At 40.4% G+C, this 19,869-nt stretch overlaps 1 protein-coding gene and 2 long non-coding RNA genes across 46 annotated transcripts in view; 2 read left to right on the top strand and 1 right to left on the bottom strand.

Moving 5' to 3' along the window:
- Positions 1-19,869, top strand: part of LOC105479800 (dystrobrevin beta) — a 311,471-nt gene that overhangs the window by 123,457 nt on the left and 168,145 nt on the right. The window lies entirely within an intron of this gene.
- Positions 553-19,683, top strand: LOC139357793 (uncharacterized). The gene is made up of 2 exons (XR_011611554.1): positions 553-4,640; positions 8,817-19,683. It is a non-coding gene; the product is annotated as an uncharacterized lncRNA (long non-coding RNA).
- On the bottom strand, positions 1,039-4,395 carry LOC139357792 (uncharacterized). The gene is made up of 3 exons (XR_011611553.1): positions 4,320-4,395; positions 1,924-2,035; positions 1,039-1,171 (listed from the first exon to the last, which is right to left on the bottom strand). It is a non-coding gene; the product is annotated as an uncharacterized lncRNA (long non-coding RNA).

Below are 19,869 nucleotides of genomic sequence, written 5' to 3'. Positions count from 1 at the left end.
TTCCATATGACTAGTGTCCCTCTCCTCACACCTCTTGAATTATGAAAGATAATATGTATTCATGGGAAAAAGGCGTGCTTACTGAGCATGCTCCTGTCCAGTTTTAAATAGCCACGTGTCATAATTAAACAATTACTTTGTGCAAAGTACAAAACCAGACAGAATTTTTTTAACTTATAAGACAATATCCCCATTTGTGGCAATCAAAAGCTAAGACATACACATGAAGAAATTAAAAACAACATATACAAAATCAAGTCCTTTAACCCAATGGCCAACTCTTCTCAAAGAAACTGCTGAGGCTGGGTCTGCCATGGCCCCTGCCTCTGCTTTTATCAGTCAGTGTCCTCGTTTAAGCTGTCTGGCCTCTTGTGTTGGGTGACACCAGCGTTTTATCATGGTCTGTGCGTCCTGCCCCAGCCCAGCTTTCTCATAGTCAGTCCTCCGCAGCTCAGCTCCCTTTAGCACTGCTGGTCCTTGGCCAGCAAGCTGCCCTCACTTTCAGCTGCTTCTCCACACATTTCTTTCACCACCCCCCCCCCCCCCCCCCCCGTCTCTATTGAAATTTGGCTGTCCTGGAAGAACTCCACTTCCCTGCAACCCTTTCAGGTGGTTGTTTATTCTCTCACATCCCATGCATATTTAGGGGTTGACATTTTTATTAGGGTGACCATGTAACATCATCTAAACCAGACCCACTTGAGAGTGAAAGGGGGCACTATTAATTATGCAGGGACAGCATGCATAAACTGTGATTATCTTGGACAAACCAGGACTTGTGCTCACTGTTTTAACTTTGTGTTTTTGCATAAAAAGTTACTACAAATTTAGCTGCTTAAAATAGTGGAAATTTATTGTGTTCGTTTTTGTAAGTCAGAAGTCCAGGCTCTCTGCTCCAGGTGTCACTGAGCTGAAATCAAAGTGTCAGCTGAGGCTGTAGTTATCACCTAGGGCTTAGAGGGCCTCCTGCTAGCTCCCTGTTGGCAGAATTTCTTTAGTTGCAGCTGTGGTGCTGAGGTCCCCATTTTCCTGCTGGCAGCCAGCTGAGGATGAGTCTCAGCTCCCAGAGGCGGCCTGCAGTTTCTCTTCATGTGACTCTCATAGGCAGTTTGCAACACAAATATTTGCTTTCTTCTAGGCCAACTAGAATGCATCTCTCTGATTTCCTTTCCTGCAGTCAGCCAGAGAAATACGGCTTTTAAGGGGCTCATGCGATTAGACCAGGCCCACCCATTGTAATCTCCCTTTTGCCTTATAACTTAATGTAATCAAAGGAATGATAGCTTATCATATTTATAGGTTCCACCCACACTCAAAGGGGAAGAGATCATACAAGGACAGGGTTCGCTGAAGGTAAACAGAATTCTGCCTACACTAGTCATCCTGATTATTTTTCTACCTGCTTTCCAATTTGCTACTTCTAGACTATTACGTCTTGAATCTCTTAGTTTTTTTTTTTTTTTTAAAGTAATATTAGCAAACCAAATTTGGAAGAACATACAAAGGATTATACAACATGAGCAAATGAGAATTACCCCTGAAATGCAAAAGTTGGTTTGCGTGCAGAAATCAATATGATATAACCACGTTAACAGACTAAAGAACGAAAAATAAGATCATCTCAATAAATATGAAAAAGGAATTTGACAAAACCCAACACTCTTTCACGGTTAAAAAAAAATGCAATAAACTGTGAATAGAAGAGAACTTTCTCAGCCTGAAAAAGGACATCTATGAAAAACCCACAGTGGCTAGTCAGAGTGGCTCACACCTTTAATCCCTTCGAGAGACTCAGGGTGGAGAATCACTTGAAGCCAGGAATTAGAGACCAGCCTGAGCAACATAGTGAGACCCTATCTCTACCAAAATAATAATAATGAAAAAAAATTAGCTGGGCTTGGTGGTATACACTTGTAGTCCTACCTACTCCGGAGACTGAGGCGGGAGGATCACTTGAGCCTGGGAGATTGAGGCTGCAATAAGTTATGATTGCATCACTGCACTCCAGCCTGGGTGACAGAGTGAGACCCTGTCTCTTAAAAGAAAGAAAAACCCACAGTTAACATCATACTTAATAGTGAAAGACTGACAGCTTTCCCCCTAAAACCAGGAAAAAGACAAGGATGTCCACTCCTGCCACTTTTATTCAACATTGTACTGATGGTCCTAGCCAGGGCACTTAGGCAGGAAAGCAAGCAAAATGCCTCCATATTGAAAAAGAAGAAGTAAAACTACCTGTCTTCACAGATGACATGATCTTGTATATAGAAAATCCTAACTAATACACACAAAAAACCATTATAGATAATAAATTTACCAAGTTTATAAGATACAAAATCAATACAAAAATACTAGGTTTGTGCAAAAGTAATTGTGGTTTCCCCGTTACTTTTAATGGCAAAAACCTCAATAACTTTTGTACCAACCTACTACAAAAAATGCAAAAATTAGTTATATTTCTCTATATTAACAATGAACAATCTGAAAATGAAATTAAGAAAACAGTTTCATTCACAGTAGCATCAAAAAGAACAAAAATAGGATTACATTTAATCAAAGAAGTACTAAACTTGGCACTAAAAAGTGCAAAACATGACTGAAAGAAACAGGCTGAGTGCAGCGACTCATGCCTGTGATCCCAGCACTTTGGGAGGCTCAGGTGGGTGGATCACTTAAGGTCAGGAGTTTGAAACCAGCCAGGCCAACATGGTGAAACCCCATCTCTACTAAAATTACAAAAAAAAAAAAAAAAAAAAGGAAGAAAGAAAAAAATTAGCCAGATGTGGTGGTGCATGCCTGTAGTCCCAGCTACTTGGGAGGCTGAAGCAGGAGAATTGCTTGAACCTGGATGGTGGAGGTTGCAGTGAGCCAAGATTGCACCACTGCGCTCCAGTCTGGGTGACAGAGAGAGACTCCATCTCAATTAAAAAAAAAAGAAGAAGAAGAAATTAAGACTTGAGGAAATAGACATGCTGTGTTCATGGGTTAGAAGACTTAACATTTAAAATGACAATACTCCCCGATTCATCTACAGATTCAGTGCAGTCTCTATGAAAATCTCAACTGCTTGTCTGCATAACCCTGTAAACTGATACTAAAATTCATATAGAAATACAAGAGACCCAGAATGGTCAAAGCAGTCTTCAAAAAGAATACCAAATTTGGAAGTCTCACACTTCCTGATTTTAAGACTTACTTCAAAGAAATAGTAATCAAGACTGTGATACTGGCATGAGGACAGAATTGAGACTCCAGAAATAAACCCTTGTATTTGTTGTCGATTTTTCAGTGAGGGTGATGACCATCCAATGGAGGAAAGAATAGTCTTTTCAAAATATGATGCTGAGACAACAACTGGATATCCACAGACGAAAGAATGAATTTGGATCCATGCCTTATACCTTGTAAACCATGAATTCAAAATGGATTATAGACCCCTTAATGTAAGAGCTACAACTATAAAACTCTTAGAAGAAGAGATTAGATGTAAGTCTTTATGACCTTGAGTTAGTGCCTTCTTAAATATAGCACCAAAAGCTCCAGCAACAAAAGAAAAATAGACAAATTGGACTTCAACAAAATTAAAGACTTTGGTACTTCAAAGGGTACCATCAGGAAAGTAAAAAGATAACCCACTGAATAGAAAATATTAAAATGGTAATTATCAGTTGGGAGGAGAAAATGGGAAATTACTGTTTCATCAGTATAGCGTTTCAGATATGCACAATGAAAAAGTTCTTGCAACGTGAACATACTTAACACTACTATTGTGCTATACACTTAAAAATGGTTAAGGTGGTAAGTTTTATGTTGTATGTTTTTACCACAATAAAATATGTAAATTAGGCCGGGCGTGGTGGCTCATGCCTGTAATCCCAGCACTTTGGGAGGCTGAGGCGCATGGATTACTTGACTCCAGGAGTTTGAGACCAGCCTGGCTAACATGGTGAAACCCCATCTCTACAAAAAATACAAAAATTAGCCAGGTATGGTGGTGGGTGCCTGTAATCCAAGCTACTCCGGAGGCTGCAGGAGGATCACTTGAGCCCGGGAGGTGGAGGTTGCAGTGAGCTGAGATTGTGCCACTGTACTGCAGCGTGGGTGACAGAGTGAGACTCCATCTCAAAAAAAAAAAAAAAAAGTAACTTGGGGGAAAAATTGGGGAATGGATCTGAATAGATGTTTCTCCAAAGAAGATATACCAGTGGTTGATATGCACTTGAAAAGATGCTTAACATAATCATTAGGGAAACACAAATCAAAAACACAGTGAGGTGCTATTTCATACCCAGTAGGACAGCTAAATAAAAAAGACTGACCATAACAGTGTTGACAAGCGTGTAGAAAAATCAGAACCCTTATACTTTGTTGGTGGGAATATAAAATGGTGTAGCCACATTGAAAAACAGTTTAACGGTTTCTTAGAATGTTAAACATAGACTTACCATGTGATCCAACAATTCTGCTCCTTGGGAACTGAAAATACGTGTCTCCACAAAAACTTGTATGTGAATGGTCATAGCAGCATTATTCAGAAGAGCTAAAAAGTGGAAATAACCCAAATATCCATCAACTGGTGACTGGACAAAGTGTAGTTTACCAATACAATGGAGTACTATTGGGTAATCAAAAGAAATGAGGTACTGATACATGCTAAAACATAGGTGAACATTGAAAACATCAGTCAGACACAAAATGTCACATATTGTGTTATTTCATTTATGTGATATGTACAGAATAGGCAAATGCATAGAGACATTATGAAATATACAGAATAGGCAAATGAACAGAACATACATTAGTAGTTGCCAGGGGCTCGGGAGAGGGAGGAATGGGAAATGGCTGCTAATGAGTATTGGGTTTCTTTTTTAGAGTGATGAAAATGTGTTGAAATTAGATATTGGTTATGATTGTACAACTTTGATTATACTAAAAACCACTGAATTTTACAGTGGGTGAATTTCATGGCATATGAATGGTATCTCAATGTATTCATTTTTTGCATTACTATAAAGGAATAGCTGAGACTGGGTAATTTACAAAGAGTTTTAACTGGCTCACGGTTCTGCAGGCTGTACAGACATGGTACCAGTGTCTGCTCAGCATCTGGTGAGAGCCTCAGGAAGTTTACAATCATGGCGGAAGGCTTAGCAGAAGCAGGCAGATCACAGGACGAGAGCAGGGGCAAGAGGGGAGAGGAGGAGGAGTCAGCTCCTTTAAACAGCCAGGTCTCCTGTGGACTGAGAACTTACTCATCACCAAGGGAATGAAGCTAAACCATTCTTTTTTTTTTTTTTTTTTTGAGGCCGAGTCTCGCTCTGTCACCCAGGCTGGAGTGCAGTGGCCAGATCTCAGCTCACTGCAAGCTCCGCCTCCCGGGTTCCCACCATTCTCCTGCCTCAGCCTCCCGAGTAGCTGGGACTACAGGCGCCCGCCACCTCGCCCGGCTAGTTTTTTATATTTTGTTAGTAGAGACGGGGTTTCATTGTGTTAGCCAGGATGGTCTCGATCTCCTGACCTCGTGATCCGCCCGTCTCGGCCTCCCAAAGTGCTGGGATTACAGGCTTGAGCCACCGCGCCCGGCCGTAGCTAAACCATTCTTGAGGGATCCGTCCCCATAATCCAGTCACCTCCCACCACACCGCACCTCTAACACTGGGAATCACATTTCAGCATGAGATTTGGAGAGGACCCACATCCAAACCATATCACTCAATAAAGTTATTATTTTGTATTTTAAATTGGATGACTAGGGAAAGCCTTTTTGAGGTAGCGACATTTAAACTGATATTGGAATGACTCACTTGAGGTTGGTAGTTGTGAATTCAGTGTCAGACCAGTCAGCATAGCTGTGTATTTCACTCCCACCACACATTGTGTGGGTGAAGGCAGAGAGTGGATAGGGTTGGGTTTTGATAGAAAAGTATGACAAAGGAAGAGAAGTGGCAAGGAGGGGGTTTGAGTGTGTGCAAAGAAAATATAATATCGAATGCAGGCATGGAGGTTGGTTCAAGAGAGAAATCAGGCTGTGAGGGAGACAAGATAAAGATGGTAGGCTCAATGTAGTATAGGTTCAGTGGGCTGAAGTATTGTTCGAGGCAGACTACTAGAAGGAATGTGCTAGAAAGACAAAAGTTGGTGAGAGTAGGTGCTTGAAACTGAGATTTCAGGTAATGTACAGTAACTGGCAATAAAGTGTCGTAGGTAGGAGGTGACTAGAAATGGCGGCCCACATAGGGTGGAAGAACAGTTGCTAAAGGAGAGGAGTCCAGAGAGGACATATGTATTAACAGATATATTAGCTTCCTGTGGATGCCATAACAAATTACTACCAACGTGGGGTCCTAAACCAACAGAAATTTATCCTCTCACAGTGCTGGACACAAGTTTGAAATCAAAGTGTCAGCAGAGCCACACTCCCTCTGCAGGCTCTAGGAAAGTATCTTTTTGTATTAGATCTCCAGAGAAACAGACTCAATAGGGTGTGCACGCGCATGTCTGAGAGATTTATTATAAGGAATTGGCTCATGCAGTTAAGGAGGATGACAAGTCCCAAGATCTGCGGGGTGAGTCGGCAAGTTGGAGACCCAGGAGAATTGATGATACAGGTCCAATCCTGGTCTGAAGGCCTGAGAACCAGGAGAACCAATGGCGGGTAGTTCCAGCAGGCTCAAGACCTAGGAAGAGTTGATTTTTCAACTGCCTTTGGGTCCAAAGGCAGACAGTTTGAAGACAAGAGGACTTCTTTCTTATTCAGGGCTGGGTCAGCCTTTTTGTTGTATTCAGGCCTTCAAATGATTGGGTGAGGCTCATCCACACTGGGGAAGGCCATCTCTTTTACACAGTCCACCAATATAAATGTTAATCTCATCCAAAACACCCTAAAAGGAACACCCACAAGAGCATTTGACCAAATATCTGGGCTTCTCATAGCCCAGTCAGATTGACATATAAAATTGATTTTATTTTATTATTTCTTTGAGACGGAGCCTCACTCGGTCACCCAGGCTGGAGTGCCGTGGCACAATCTCGACTCACTGCAGCCTCCCAGGTTCAAGCGATCCTCCTGCCTCAGCCTCTCGAGTAGCTGAGATTATGGTCATGCACCAACATGCCCAGCTAATTTTTGTATTTTTAGTAGAGATCGGGTTTCATCGTGTTGGCCAGGCTGGTCTCGAACTCCTGGCCTCAGGTGATCCTCCCGCCTTGGCCTCTCAAACTGCTGGGATTACGTATGTGAGCCACCCACCGTGCCTGGCCCCTTGACACATACATTTAACATCATGCTGTTCTTTCCCTCTTCCAGCTTCTAGCAGCAGTTGGCGTTCTTTGACTTGTGGCTGTGTCACTTCAGTGTCTGCCTCCTTGGTCTCACTGCCTCCTTCTCATCTGTCTCTTCTCCTCTGTGTATCTGTCTTATGTGAAAATACATTTGATTGCATTTTGGGCCCAATCAGGTAATCCAGGATAAATGCTTGCTCTCCCATCTAGATTCTTAAATTAATTTTGTCATAGAAGGTAATATTCACTCTTCTGCCGTATAAGGTAGTGCAGGTTCCAGAGATTAGGATGTGGACATATCTTTTGGGGGGCCGCCATTCATCCCACTACAATCAGTGTATTGGAAAGATCAACTGTAAATGTTGAAATCAACAAGGATTATGACAGTAGTAATGTTGGACTCCACGAAGGAGGGACAGTTTGGGTTTTGGTCTGATGATATGACATTCAAAATTGGAGTTTTAAGGAAAAGGGAAAATGATCTGAGAGTGGCAGTGTGGTTCTAGAAGGACTTCTCCTCCACCTGGAGGTCTAGCTGTTTGAGGAGGGTAAGAAAGAAAGCAGCTGCCACTTGAAATGGCTGCAGGGAAGCTGAGCCTTCAGGGAATGACAGGTTTCCTCCTAGAGCCATAGGTGAAGGCAACATTCAGAGAAGAGGTTGATGCGTAAGCCTCGGACGGAGGAGAGATTTTGCCGATGGTGGACTATGAAGACAAGGAGAAGGGTTTTGAGAGTTGAGGATTAGGGTCACATGAGGGGATGTACTGAGCCTCACAGGAATAAAAATCCAGGTGAGAGTCTTGGATTTCTTATTTTTAAAAAGTATAACCTGATATAAAGGTTGTGCTGGAATTAACCTGAGATAGGCAGATCATAGCGCTGTGGCAGCGTGTTAGTTGAGAGGGTGTTGGTTGCCAGGAACATGCAGGGCTCTGGGTTCATCTTTTTACTCCTGTTGATAGTGTTCTGGAGGCCTGGGGAGAAGTGCTCTGAAACTCTCCTGGTCGACAGCTGACTTAAAACCAAAGTGACTGCTTCATTGGCCAAAGGCCTCCCTCTGAAATTCTGGACTTTCTAGAGCCTTCCAAAGGTGAGGGGGAATAGTCAGGGTGTTCTGACAACCTTTATCCACATTTTCAGTAGGTTGCTTGGGATGTTTTAAATATTGCTCCTTTCAATCATCTGAGCATTGCCCAATTCCACTGTGTTGTCTGCCGGCACGATTTATTCATAAAACCACTTACAGCCGCAAAAATGCTAAGTTTAAAACAAGAACATTCAAAATGGACCCAGCTGTTTAAAAAGATGGATGCGTTCAAATAAAGAATTGGTGTGTAGTTTATGAAACAGTAAGGCATTTTTTTCAACTGTAGCCTGATTATTCTTAGAGAGATGACAGGGAGGTTTTTCCATTGCAAAGAAGTGTATGACTTAACTTAAACCAAGCAGTTCTTCAAATGAGCAATTTCCTGTGGCAGTCATCATTTACCCACAGCCCTTTCGTCAACTTTAGATCTTTTTTTTTGTTCTTGCAGATGGCCACCAGAGCTGCACTGGCAAGTGTATCTTCTGCTTCCATGTGTGGGGAAGATCAGTGTGTTCTCTGTGACCCAGTAGTGTGAATTGCTTATCTGTTTCTGCATTAACTCAAATCTATCAGTGATCGTTGCCTGAATGCCTCATGCTTTCTGAGATCTACAGGTACAGATTTAGGGTTGAACTCTTTCTCTAAATAAATTTAATCCATGTGTGTTATATGTTTCATATCTTCATTTGGTGACTACAAAATGTCCAGCTATGGAATGTGCATGTCTGTTACTCATTAAGCCTTTGGGTCGCCTTTGATAAGCTAGATCCTGTACTCCCTGGCATTCTCTTGCTCGCATTCTTTCTGAATGTCTTCTCACAGTTCCAGCTTTTACATGCCCCTCACTCCACCCCAGACACTAATAAATTTCTGCAGTTCTTAATTCCAGCTCATTCCTCTTGTTTAGGTTAAGACTCCTACATTCGGAGATCTCATGGATATTTCCGTCTTGAAGTCTCACTGGTTCTTCTGTCAGTATGTGGTTCTAATAATTTTTCAGTTCCTTTTCTTGAACTTCCAAGTAGATAATTACATCATCTGTAGGAAGCAGTAACTGAATCACTTTCTGATAGTTCTACCCCTCTCTCACTTTTTTACCTCTTTGTGTCGGTAAGAACTTTTAATTTGGGAGGGAGCAATGCTTCCTGGAATTTCCTGGAAAGAATCACCTGGGCTGCTTGTTAAACATACAAAGTCCTAGGCCTTCACCCTTGGGAATATTAGTAGGTCTGGGTTGAGACCGAGGAGTCTGCTTTGTTTTATTTTTTAAACAAAGGCCCTGGACATTTTTTATCTTGAGAAAAGTTTGGAAAACACTTTCAGAGCAGTGCTAAATAATAGTGGCGATAGTCTTTTGTTGCTGCTTTTAGTGTGTCTGTACCATGTGTGATGTCAGTGGACTGCTGGCTCTCCTCCTATTTTGACCTATGGTAGCATTTGTGACAGCTTTGAAGCTGTGGTGTGTCCGGGTGTAGCAATACAGTGGGCTATCTAAACAGGGCAGCGAGCTTTCTGTCCCAGTATTCATTCAGTGACGTCTCAGTTCCAGGCCCTGGAGAGTGCCCCCCATACACAGAAGCACATGGGAGGTCCTCTTCGTCTTCTAACTCTCATACTCCCTCTAACTCCCGTCAGCATTTCTTGGGATCCTGGCTGCCTGTGGACTTACTTCCGTAGTATTTGTGTGCTCTGCTCTTTTTGGTTTTAGCTGATTAGAACTTTTGTTTACCAAAACCTGAAATATTGGTCACACTCCTTCCTACTTCAGTTCTGCCATGGAACCCATTACTGCATTTGAGTGCCGGAGAACTGCCTGCTGCCTATATTCGAGAAGCAACTTCTAATACAAAGATGACTTATAACACCTGAAAGTTTTCTCTTACAGGGTAATGTTTTGAAAGCTTTTACAGTTATGTCTCTGGTCTGAGACTCTTATTTATGTCTTCCACTCACAGGCAGCACTATGACAGTAATAAACTATTTGCAGTTGCCTAATACACTATATTTTCTTAGTTTTATGTCTTTGAATCTGCGATTCTAGTTGCCTTTATGTCCTCTCCTCCCCATCCTCCCAACTTTCCCTTACCAACCTCTGTATATCGTTTAATTAGCTCAGGTATCACTTCTTTTTCTGATTGTCCAAGCGGATTGATGTGTCTCTTCATGGTCCGCTATATCACACTGAATACCTCTTTCAAAGCACTTTTCACACTACTGTAATCATCTTTATAGAATCTGTTCATTTGTCTATATATTTCATTAGATTGTAAGTCCTTAGTTTATTTTCAGCCTTTGTATCCGAATTACCTGGTACACATAATCAATGTTTATTAAAGAACTTTATGAAAGTTGGCATTTTCCACTCGTTCCAGTTTTAAATTACTTTTGATTTTGGAAATGTTCATTTTATGCCCAGCCAACTTGCAAAAAATGTAGGAGATTGATAATATTCAGTTTTGGCAAGGGTGTAGAGAAGAGAACTCTTGAAGATTCTTGGTAGGAGTGTGAATAGATAAATGCGGGTGACAGAATTTAAATTCATGTAACCTTTGACCCATCAGTTCTTCATATAGGAATTCTCCCAAAAAAAAAACACTTGTACCAAATATACTAGAATTTTTGTAGGAGAGTATCATAGAGTGTCATGGCAGCGTTATTTGTGATAGCAAAAAAAAAAAAAAAGAAAAGAAAAAAAAAAGATGGCCAAAACACCAAAACATCCATTAGTAGTGAAATGATTAAGTTTATTATGGTATGTACTTACTATGAAATTCTGTGTAGTAGTCATAATAAGTGAAATAGATCTGGAAAGATCTGTTTTATTTTATTTATTTTTTTTTTTTTTTTGAGGCTGAGTCTGACTCTGTTGCCCAAGCTGGAGTGCAGTGGCGCAATCTGAGCTCACCGGAACCTCCACCTCCTGGGTTCAAGTGATTCTCCTGCCTCAGCATCCCAAGTAGCTGGGATTACAGGCACGCGCCACCATGCCCTGCTAATTCTTTTTTGTATTTTTAGTAGAGACGGGGTTTCACCATGTTGGCAAGGCTGGTCTTGAATTCCTGACCTCAGGTGATTCGCCTGCCTCGGCCTCCCAAAATGCTGGTAGTACAGGAGTCAGCCACTGCACCCAAGCAGGAAAAATCTGTTTCATAATAGATAGGTAGTCATAATAAGTGGAATAGATGTGGAAAGAGGTTCATATTGAATGAGAAAAGAAAGTTATATGGCAGTATATATAATGATCTCAGTTTTGTAAGAATAGATTTGATTTCGTATGTGTTTTTTATTTTTCCTATTTATACATAGGAAATTGTCTAGAGTAGTATGCAAAGGAAAAAAGCTCTGTTTATCAAGTTATGCTGTTTAAATTATTTGATTTTTTTCAATGATGTGTAATCTTCAGTATTCATTTAATTTGTTTTCCTTTGGAATGTCTGAGTTATCCTTTTTTGACCTAGCAAGTAATATATAATTTCTTATTATGAAATATATCAAGCATATAGAAAAGACTTTATTGCGTTTTTAACGTTTTGCTGGATTTGCTTCAGATTCTTTTTATTTATTTATTTATTTTTTTTGGAGATGGAGTCTCGCATTGTTGCCCAGGCTGGAGTGCAGTGGCACAAGATCTTCGTTCACTGCAAGCTCCGCCTCCCTAGTTCACACCATTCTCCTGCCTCAGCCTCCCGAGTAGCTGGGACTACAGGCGTCCACCACCACGCCCAGCTAATTTTTTTGTATTTTTAGTAGAGACTGGGTTTCATCGTGTTAGCCAGAATGGTCTCGATCTCATGAGCTCGTGATCCGCCCACCTCGACCTCCCACAGTGCTGGGATTACAGGCATGAGCCGCTGTGCCCAGCCCAGATCTTTTTTTTTAAAAAAGAAATAAACATTATGGAAAAATTTGAAGCTCTCCATATCCTCCAAACCCATTTTCCTCCTTCCTCAGAGTTAACCTCTATTTTGAATTTGGCGTTTAGTATTTTCATTTATATTTTTGTTTTTTAATTACTCCTATGTATGTGACCGTTAATGATTTATGGTGTTGTATCTCATGTTTTTAAACTTCATCAAAATAGCATCATGGTGCAGGTACCCTACAACAGTTTCCTTTTTTTACCTTCATTCTTTTTCAAATGATCTCCATGTTGATGTGGTTATTTGCAGTGCCATATAGAATCCATACCTATTATCCTCCTATTGATTGACATTTAGCTTGTTTCTAATTTTCTGCTTTTCCAAACACAACTTCAGTGGATTTTCTGGTACAGGTCTTCTGGTGCAGCGTGGAGAGTTTCTCTTGGTTTGTTTTTAGGAGTGGAATCCTTGGGATGAGAGGAGCGTGCATTTTCAGTTTTATTTGATATTGCTAAATTACTCTCCAAGGTGGCTTTACTATTTTACACTCCTACCAGCAATTTATGAGCTTTACTTGTGGGTAATATATTGCCTTTAATTCTCTTGTAAAGCAGTAAAATTCTCAACAGATTTTTTGAAAAAAAAAAGATTGAGACTATGAACTACTGGATATATAGAGAAAAGAAATTCTGTCCATGATTTTAAACTAATGTTTAATAGAAAAGCCAATACTCATTTTTCCCTGTTGTGTGTACTCTGATGGGTGCCAACACCCACCTCATTCCCCTGCCCCCATTTGAATGCTTCCCACCCAGGCTAAATTGATGACAGCTCAATTAGGAGCAAAGCTTGGCCTTGAACTTTGGCCAAAAACTTTTGTTTTTCCCTATACACATTCATGGCTTTTTCAGTTTTAAAGTAACTAGCATTTCATGTAGCAATTTTTCATATTTCAAGGGTATACCTCTTAGCCCCAGGGTTGGTGTATATGGAACCATAAATTTATGTTGGCTATAATGACAGATCTAGGAATGTGTCAGTCTACTGATATTGAATTCTAGCAAATCTTTGTATTCTTTTTTTTCTCAAAAGGGAAGCCAAAGTTACTTGCTGCTGAGCACAAGATGCTGCTGTCCTTATGTAGCTCCCTTCTTGGCTGTCGTTGATCCAGTTGGAATAACAGTGGCTTCTTTTTCATGGGTTAAGGGGTTTTTGTCATTTATAAGCATGTTTCAGTTATGTGAACAAATTACATTGTATTCTACCTAGCACCTAGCAATTTTTTTTTTTTTGAGATGGAGTTTCGCTCTTGTTGCCCAGGCTGGAGTGCAGTGGCGCAATCTCAGCTCACTGCAACCTCCGCCCCCGAGGTTCAAGCAATTCTCCTGCCTCAGCCTCCTGAGTAGCTGGGATTACAGGTGCCTGCCACCACACCCGGCTAATTTTTTTGTATTTTTAGTAGAGACGGGGTTTCATCATGTTGGCCAGGCTGGTCTCGAAATCCTGACCTCAGGTCTTCTACCCGCCTCAGCCTCCCTAAGTGCTGGGATTATAGGCGTGAGCCACCGTGCCTGGCCCTACCTAGCCATATTTTTATAACTGTCAGCTAAAACTCCTAAGTCTTGGAAGATTAACAAAAATTACATGGATTATATTTCTCTCATATAATAATCAAAATTATAGCTTACCAGTTAAACTGGAGCTTAGCAATTCTAATTTTTCACTTTTTAATGCAGTTATTTTGAAGGCTTTTATAAAATAACATATTAGCTGAGTGATGTGTCACACGCCTGTAGTCCCAGCTACTCGGGAGGCTAAGGCAGGAGGATTGCTTGAGCTCAGAAGTTGGAGACCAGCCTGGGCAACATAGTGAGACCCCTTTTTAAAAAAAAAATCAAAAAGAGAAATTACATAATTTTCAAAATAAATTTTTATGAACTTTAATTGTATAAAAATAAATGGGAATTTCAGGGTGGTGGATGGAGGGCATGCTATATAGCTTTTCCATCTTACTTCTGGTGCTTAGATAGATTAGAATTTTTAAATAATCAGAAGTACAATGGGCGGGGCAGGCAGAAGGAAAGAAAAACCTTAGAAGGCCTCAGACTACGAAGAATCTCTGTGAAAAGTAGATGAGATCTGTTTGCAAAAGGAAACCTTAGTCCAGAACCAGTGCAGGCGAGCATTGCTGCTAATGATGGAGACAGCGTCTTCAGTGCTCTCACTTGGAAGTGGTTGCTCTGGGGAACTGTGAGGGGCCCAGGGAAGTGACAGGGCAATGCTGGCAGTGTAGCATGGTGATGGAGGTGTCTCACGCAGGTGTAGAGTATATAGGAGCTTGGATCGCAGAGACACGGCAGGGTTCCGGGTGCTGGATGGATTCTAGGAAAACAGGAACCTACCTTGCTAAGAAGACTAGCTATAATAAAGCTTTTCCATGAGGTGGCACCTTCCATCCCTCTTTCACTCTCACTGAAAACAACTGGCATTCCTGCCCTCCAGTGCAGGCAGCACAAAGTAGATGTCTGAACAGGAAGTCTTGACTACAAAGCTGAGCAATTCGTTAAAAATCACCCCAAATGAGAAGAACACAACTGGAGAAGATAACTGAGGAGGTAACAGAAGAATTTATCTCAGAAATAGAATTAATAGAATAAGCAGAACTAGATTTTGCAGCAACTATAGTTAATTCCTTGGAGAGATGTGAGCAGTTACGTTTTCTACCAAAAATAATTAAGTAGTGATCCTGGAAATCAAATTTTTGATTGTTAAAATAAGAAATTCAACAGATGAGCTGATTAAGAGGGTTTATAGCTGAAGAACAAATTTATGAGCTGGAAGCTAGAACAGAGAAGTATTCCTTAGTACATTACTATTATTATAAAGTAAAAGAAAACAAAGTGTGGAGGATGGATTGAGGAGTTCCATCTAATAAGAGTTCCAGATAGAAGCTAAAGAAAATGTAGAGAGGTGATACTTAAAGAAGCAATAGATCCAGTTTCAAGATGGTTGACCAAGCACATCCTGACCTCATCCCGTTTCTACACCAAATCCATAGAAATGGTAAGACATTAAGTTAGACTAATAAATTCCCTTTCAAGATTAAAAATAAGAAATGTTCCATGCCCAAACCTGTAAGACATCCTTAAGTGAAGGTGGTATGTGTTAAAATGAGAAGTTGCAGAAAGGAGCCACTTACACTGCCTGGAGGAAGTTCTCACTACTACTGGGACCCCAAAGCTGGTCAGCCAGCTCCTTCAGAACAGGCTCAGCCAAGGATCCCCAGCCAGGAGGCCACTGTTGACTCAGATTGCAAGTGGACAGTCCTGGAGGATGTCTGTGTGGCCAACAACCATGAAAATCCAGGGGAAGCCTAGCACAACAATATAAAATATGAACGTATGAAGTATCAACAGCAGAATTATACCCTAGGAAGCAGAGCAATCAGAGGAAACTTTAAATATAGGTAAATATAATTTCCATAAAGGACCAAGGATAGACTTTCCTGTGCATTGAAACAAGCAGAAATCATAAAATAATAAATAGGCAGTGGTGAAAATGAAAAATACAGTTGTTAAAGTAAACTCATTGGATGAGCTACATAGCACATTGGATGTGGCTAAAGAACAAATGAGTTAACTAAAAGATCAGGGTCAGAAGAAGTTCTTCCAAAACTTAGCACCAAGAGACCAGAAATAGAGTATGAAAGAAAAGTTGAGGCATTTAGGACAGTGTGGAAGTTCCATTACTTATCTAATAGGAGCTGTAAGTGAAGAAAATTGACCAGAGACAATGTTTGAAAAATTGAGGCCTAGGCTGGGTGCAGTGGCTCATACCTATAATCCCAGCACTTTGGGAGGCTGAGGTGGACAGATCACTTGAAGTCAGGAGTTTGACACCAGCCTGACCAACATGTTGAAACCCCATCTCTACTAAAAATACAAAGATTAGCCGGGTGTGGTGGCACATGCCTGTGGTCCCAGCTACTCAGGAGGCTGAGGCAGGAGAATCGCTTGAACACAGGAGGCAGAGGTTGCAGTGAGCCAGCCGAGATCTCGCCATTGCACTCCAGCCTGAGTGACAGAGAAAGACTCCATCTCAAAAAAGAAAAATTGAGGCCTGAAAATATTCTAGAATGTCTGAAAATTATTTCAGAACATCTGAAAATATTCTAGAATTTCCAATACTGAAAAAGTATGAACCCTCAAATATTAAATAGAATATGCATCATTGTAATAATGATGAAGAGAAATTCTTAGGCAACACTGGAGAGAAAAGACTGATGATCTTCAAAGGAATTGAAATGCAAGTGCTAGATTTCATCACTGGTTTTAAGAAAACAATAGCACGGTGGGGTTTTTTTTGTTTGTTTTTTTTTTTGTTTTTTGAGATGGAGTCTTGCTCTGTCACCCAGGCTGGAGTGCAGTGGCACAATCTTGGCTCACTGCAAGCTCTGCCTCCCAGGTTCATGCCATTCTCTTGCCTCAGCCTCCTGAGTAGCTGGGACTACAGGCGCCCGCCGCCACCCCCAGCTAATTTTTTGCATTTTTAGTAGAGACAGGGTTTCACTGCATTAGCCAGGATGGTCTCCATCTCCTGACCTCATGATCCACCTGCCTCAGCCTCCCAAAGTGCTGGAATTACAGGCGTGAGCCACAGTGCCTGATCAACAATAGCACAGTGTCTTTAAGCTGCTGAGAGAAGTAACTAAAATTCTGTCTCATCCATACTAGCTTTCAGCAGCGAGTGTACCACAGTAGCATTCTCAGACTGTAAGGACTTTGCTGGAAAAACTCTTTAAAGATACCCTGACTGGGCACAGCGGCTCACACCTGTAATCCCAGCACTTTGGGAGGGTGAGGCGGGAGGATCACTTGAGCTCAGGAGTTCAAGACCAGCCTGGGCAATATGGTGAAACCCCATCTCTACAAAAAAATACAAAAATTAGCCGGGTGTGGTTATGCATGCCTGTAGTCCCAGCTACTTGGCAGGCTAAGGTGGGAGGATTGCTTGAGCTCAGGAGGTCGATGCTGCAGTGAGCCATGATCACTTCACTGCAGTAAGAAAGAAAAATGAACTCAGAAGGTAATAATGGGATCCAAGAAAAAAGAAGGAAGCAGATAAATCAGGAAAACAACAATGGTCCATCTAAGCAAATATTGGTTGTAAAATATAAGATGACTTTTAATAAGTTGCAATTTAGGTCAACAAAGTTAGCAACCTGGAATTTTATGGGTAGGTAGAGCAAAAAGGGAAATAAGAACATGTCACAGAATTCAAGAGGAATATATTAAATGTAATTAACTCCAACTTGTAAGAAAATATAATTTTAAATATGCATTAAAAATTTAAGGGTGACTACTAGACAAGTTAGATATAACATATAAAGCTTTAAACCTATTATAACAGTGTAGCAGAAACAACCTTGACCAATTCAAGAGAAGACAGGAAAGTAGGAAAAAAGAAAGTCATGGAAAATAGAAGATACAAAATAAGTCCCAGGATTAAATTTAAATATATATATTGATATGTTTATCTGTAATCAAATATATATTACTGATATATATCAGTAATCAAAATAAATGGAAAAAACGAAACTCATCTACTTAAAAGATAAAGCTCAGATTTAAGAAAACAGAAACCACTTGTGCTATGTTAGAGGATACAGTTAATAAATATTACAAATATTATAATTTTATGAAATATTAATATGAGATAAAACAACTCAAAGCAGGCAACATTGGGATGGACCAAGGGAGAGTTCAAATGCTAGAAAGTGAAATTTGTCTAGAATTGATATCAGCACAAGCCTGTTTATTCTGCTCTTAGTAACACTGCATGTTTGTGGGTGTATGTGTGTATTCATGTGTATGTAAACATATACATACGGAATTATTACAGAGGCATTCTGAATGATTTCCCTGGTTCTGCCCTTTTCCCTTCAGTCTGTTCTAAATATAGCAGCCAGAGTGGTTCTGCTAAAAAACATCAGATCCTTATCTGCTGGATGCACTCCAAGAGCTTGTCACCTAATTCAGGGTAAAAGCCACAGTCCTTACAGTGGCATACAAGACACTAGCCCACCTGACCCCCTTACCTCTCAGCTTATCTTCTGCCCTACTCTCCCTTACTCCACTCCAGGCTCACTGTGCTCACATCTTGCCATTTCTTCAGCACACCAGGCAAACTTGCATTTTTAGGGCCTCGCGCTTGCTCTTCCTTTTGCCTGGAGAGCCCATTCCCCAGATGTCCATGTGCCTCACTCCCTTACCTCCTGTTCTTAGGAAGAAGCCTTCCTCACCACAATGTAGTAAAACCGGAAATTAACAACAGAAAGGGGGAAAAAAAAAAAACCTTAACACACATCTTGAATTTAAAAAGAATGTAAACTTCTAACTTTATGGAATGACAAGAGTTCATCATCAAAATTAACAAAATTAAATGACTGGAAAAGCACAGTGTACCTAAACCTATGCCTTGCATCTCAGATGATACTTGATGAAAAATTATAACCTTACATGTACTTTCTAGGAAAGAAAAGATCGAAAATAAAGGAACCTAGATTTCAGTACTCTGAAACTGAAAGAAGTACTGATAAATCAGAAGTAAAAGAGAGTAATAAAAATGAACCTAAAAATTATTGAAATAGAAATAAGAAACTTGATCAGGATAACAAAAAGATGGTTGTTTGAAAAAAATTAGTAAAATAGGTCTAATTTATTGACTAACTTATAGTACAAACATAATTTCAGAAATGAAAACAGTGATATGGGGTGCAGACAATTTTGCTTTTTGTAATTATAAGAAAATACTATGAACAACTTTATGCTGATAAATTGGAAAATCTAAATGCAATATACAGTTTTCTAAGAAAATAGATATTACCAAATCTGGTAAAAGAAGTAGAAAATCTTTAATAGTCAACAAGCAAGTTAAAAATATTAGAATGAGAATCAAAGATCTACATTCCAAAGAAAGCATCAAGCCCAGACTGTTTAACAGGTGAGTTCTCTCAAAACTTCAAGAAACAGATAATGTTCATTTTATATATACCATTTCAGAGTACAAAATTGGAATGTATCCAACCAATTTTACTAGGCCAGCATAACCTTCATCCCCAAACAGGCAAGGACAGCACCAAAAAAGAAAACTATAAGCTGTCCTCCCTTAAGAATACAGTGCATCTTTGGGAGGCCAAGTCGGGTGGATCAGCTGAGGTCAGGAGTTCAAGACCAGGCTGACCCAACATGGTGAAAGCTCGTCTCCACTAAAACACAAAAATGAGCTGGATGGTGGTGGGTGCCTGTAATCCCAGCTACTCCGGAGGCTGAGGCAGGAGAATTGCTTGAATCTGGGAGGCAGAGGTTGCAGTGAGTGAGATTGCGCCATTGCACTCCAGCCTAGACAACAAGAGTGAGACTCCGTCTCAAAAAAAAAAAAAAAAGAAAGAAAGAATACAGGTGCATGACTCTTAGTGGTAGATTTAAAAAAAAAAAAGAATACAGGTGTAAAATGTCTACATTAAAAAATTAGTAAATTAATTTGAGCATTATCAAGTAGCACTTATCCTGGAAATGCAAGAATAATTCAACTTGCATTTAAAATAATTGAATGGAAAGTCTGGCCAGGTATGGTGGCTCA

Source organism: Macaca nemestrina, chromosome 13 (assembly GCF_043159975.1).
Source record: "Macaca nemestrina isolate mMacNem1 chromosome 13, mMacNem.hap1, whole genome shotgun sequence".
Taxonomy (NCBI): Eukaryota; Metazoa; Chordata; class Mammalia; order Primates; family Cercopithecidae; genus Macaca; species Macaca nemestrina.
The sequence above is the reverse complement of the archived record's forward strand: the minus strand, read 5'-3'. Positions and strand labels throughout refer to the sequence as shown.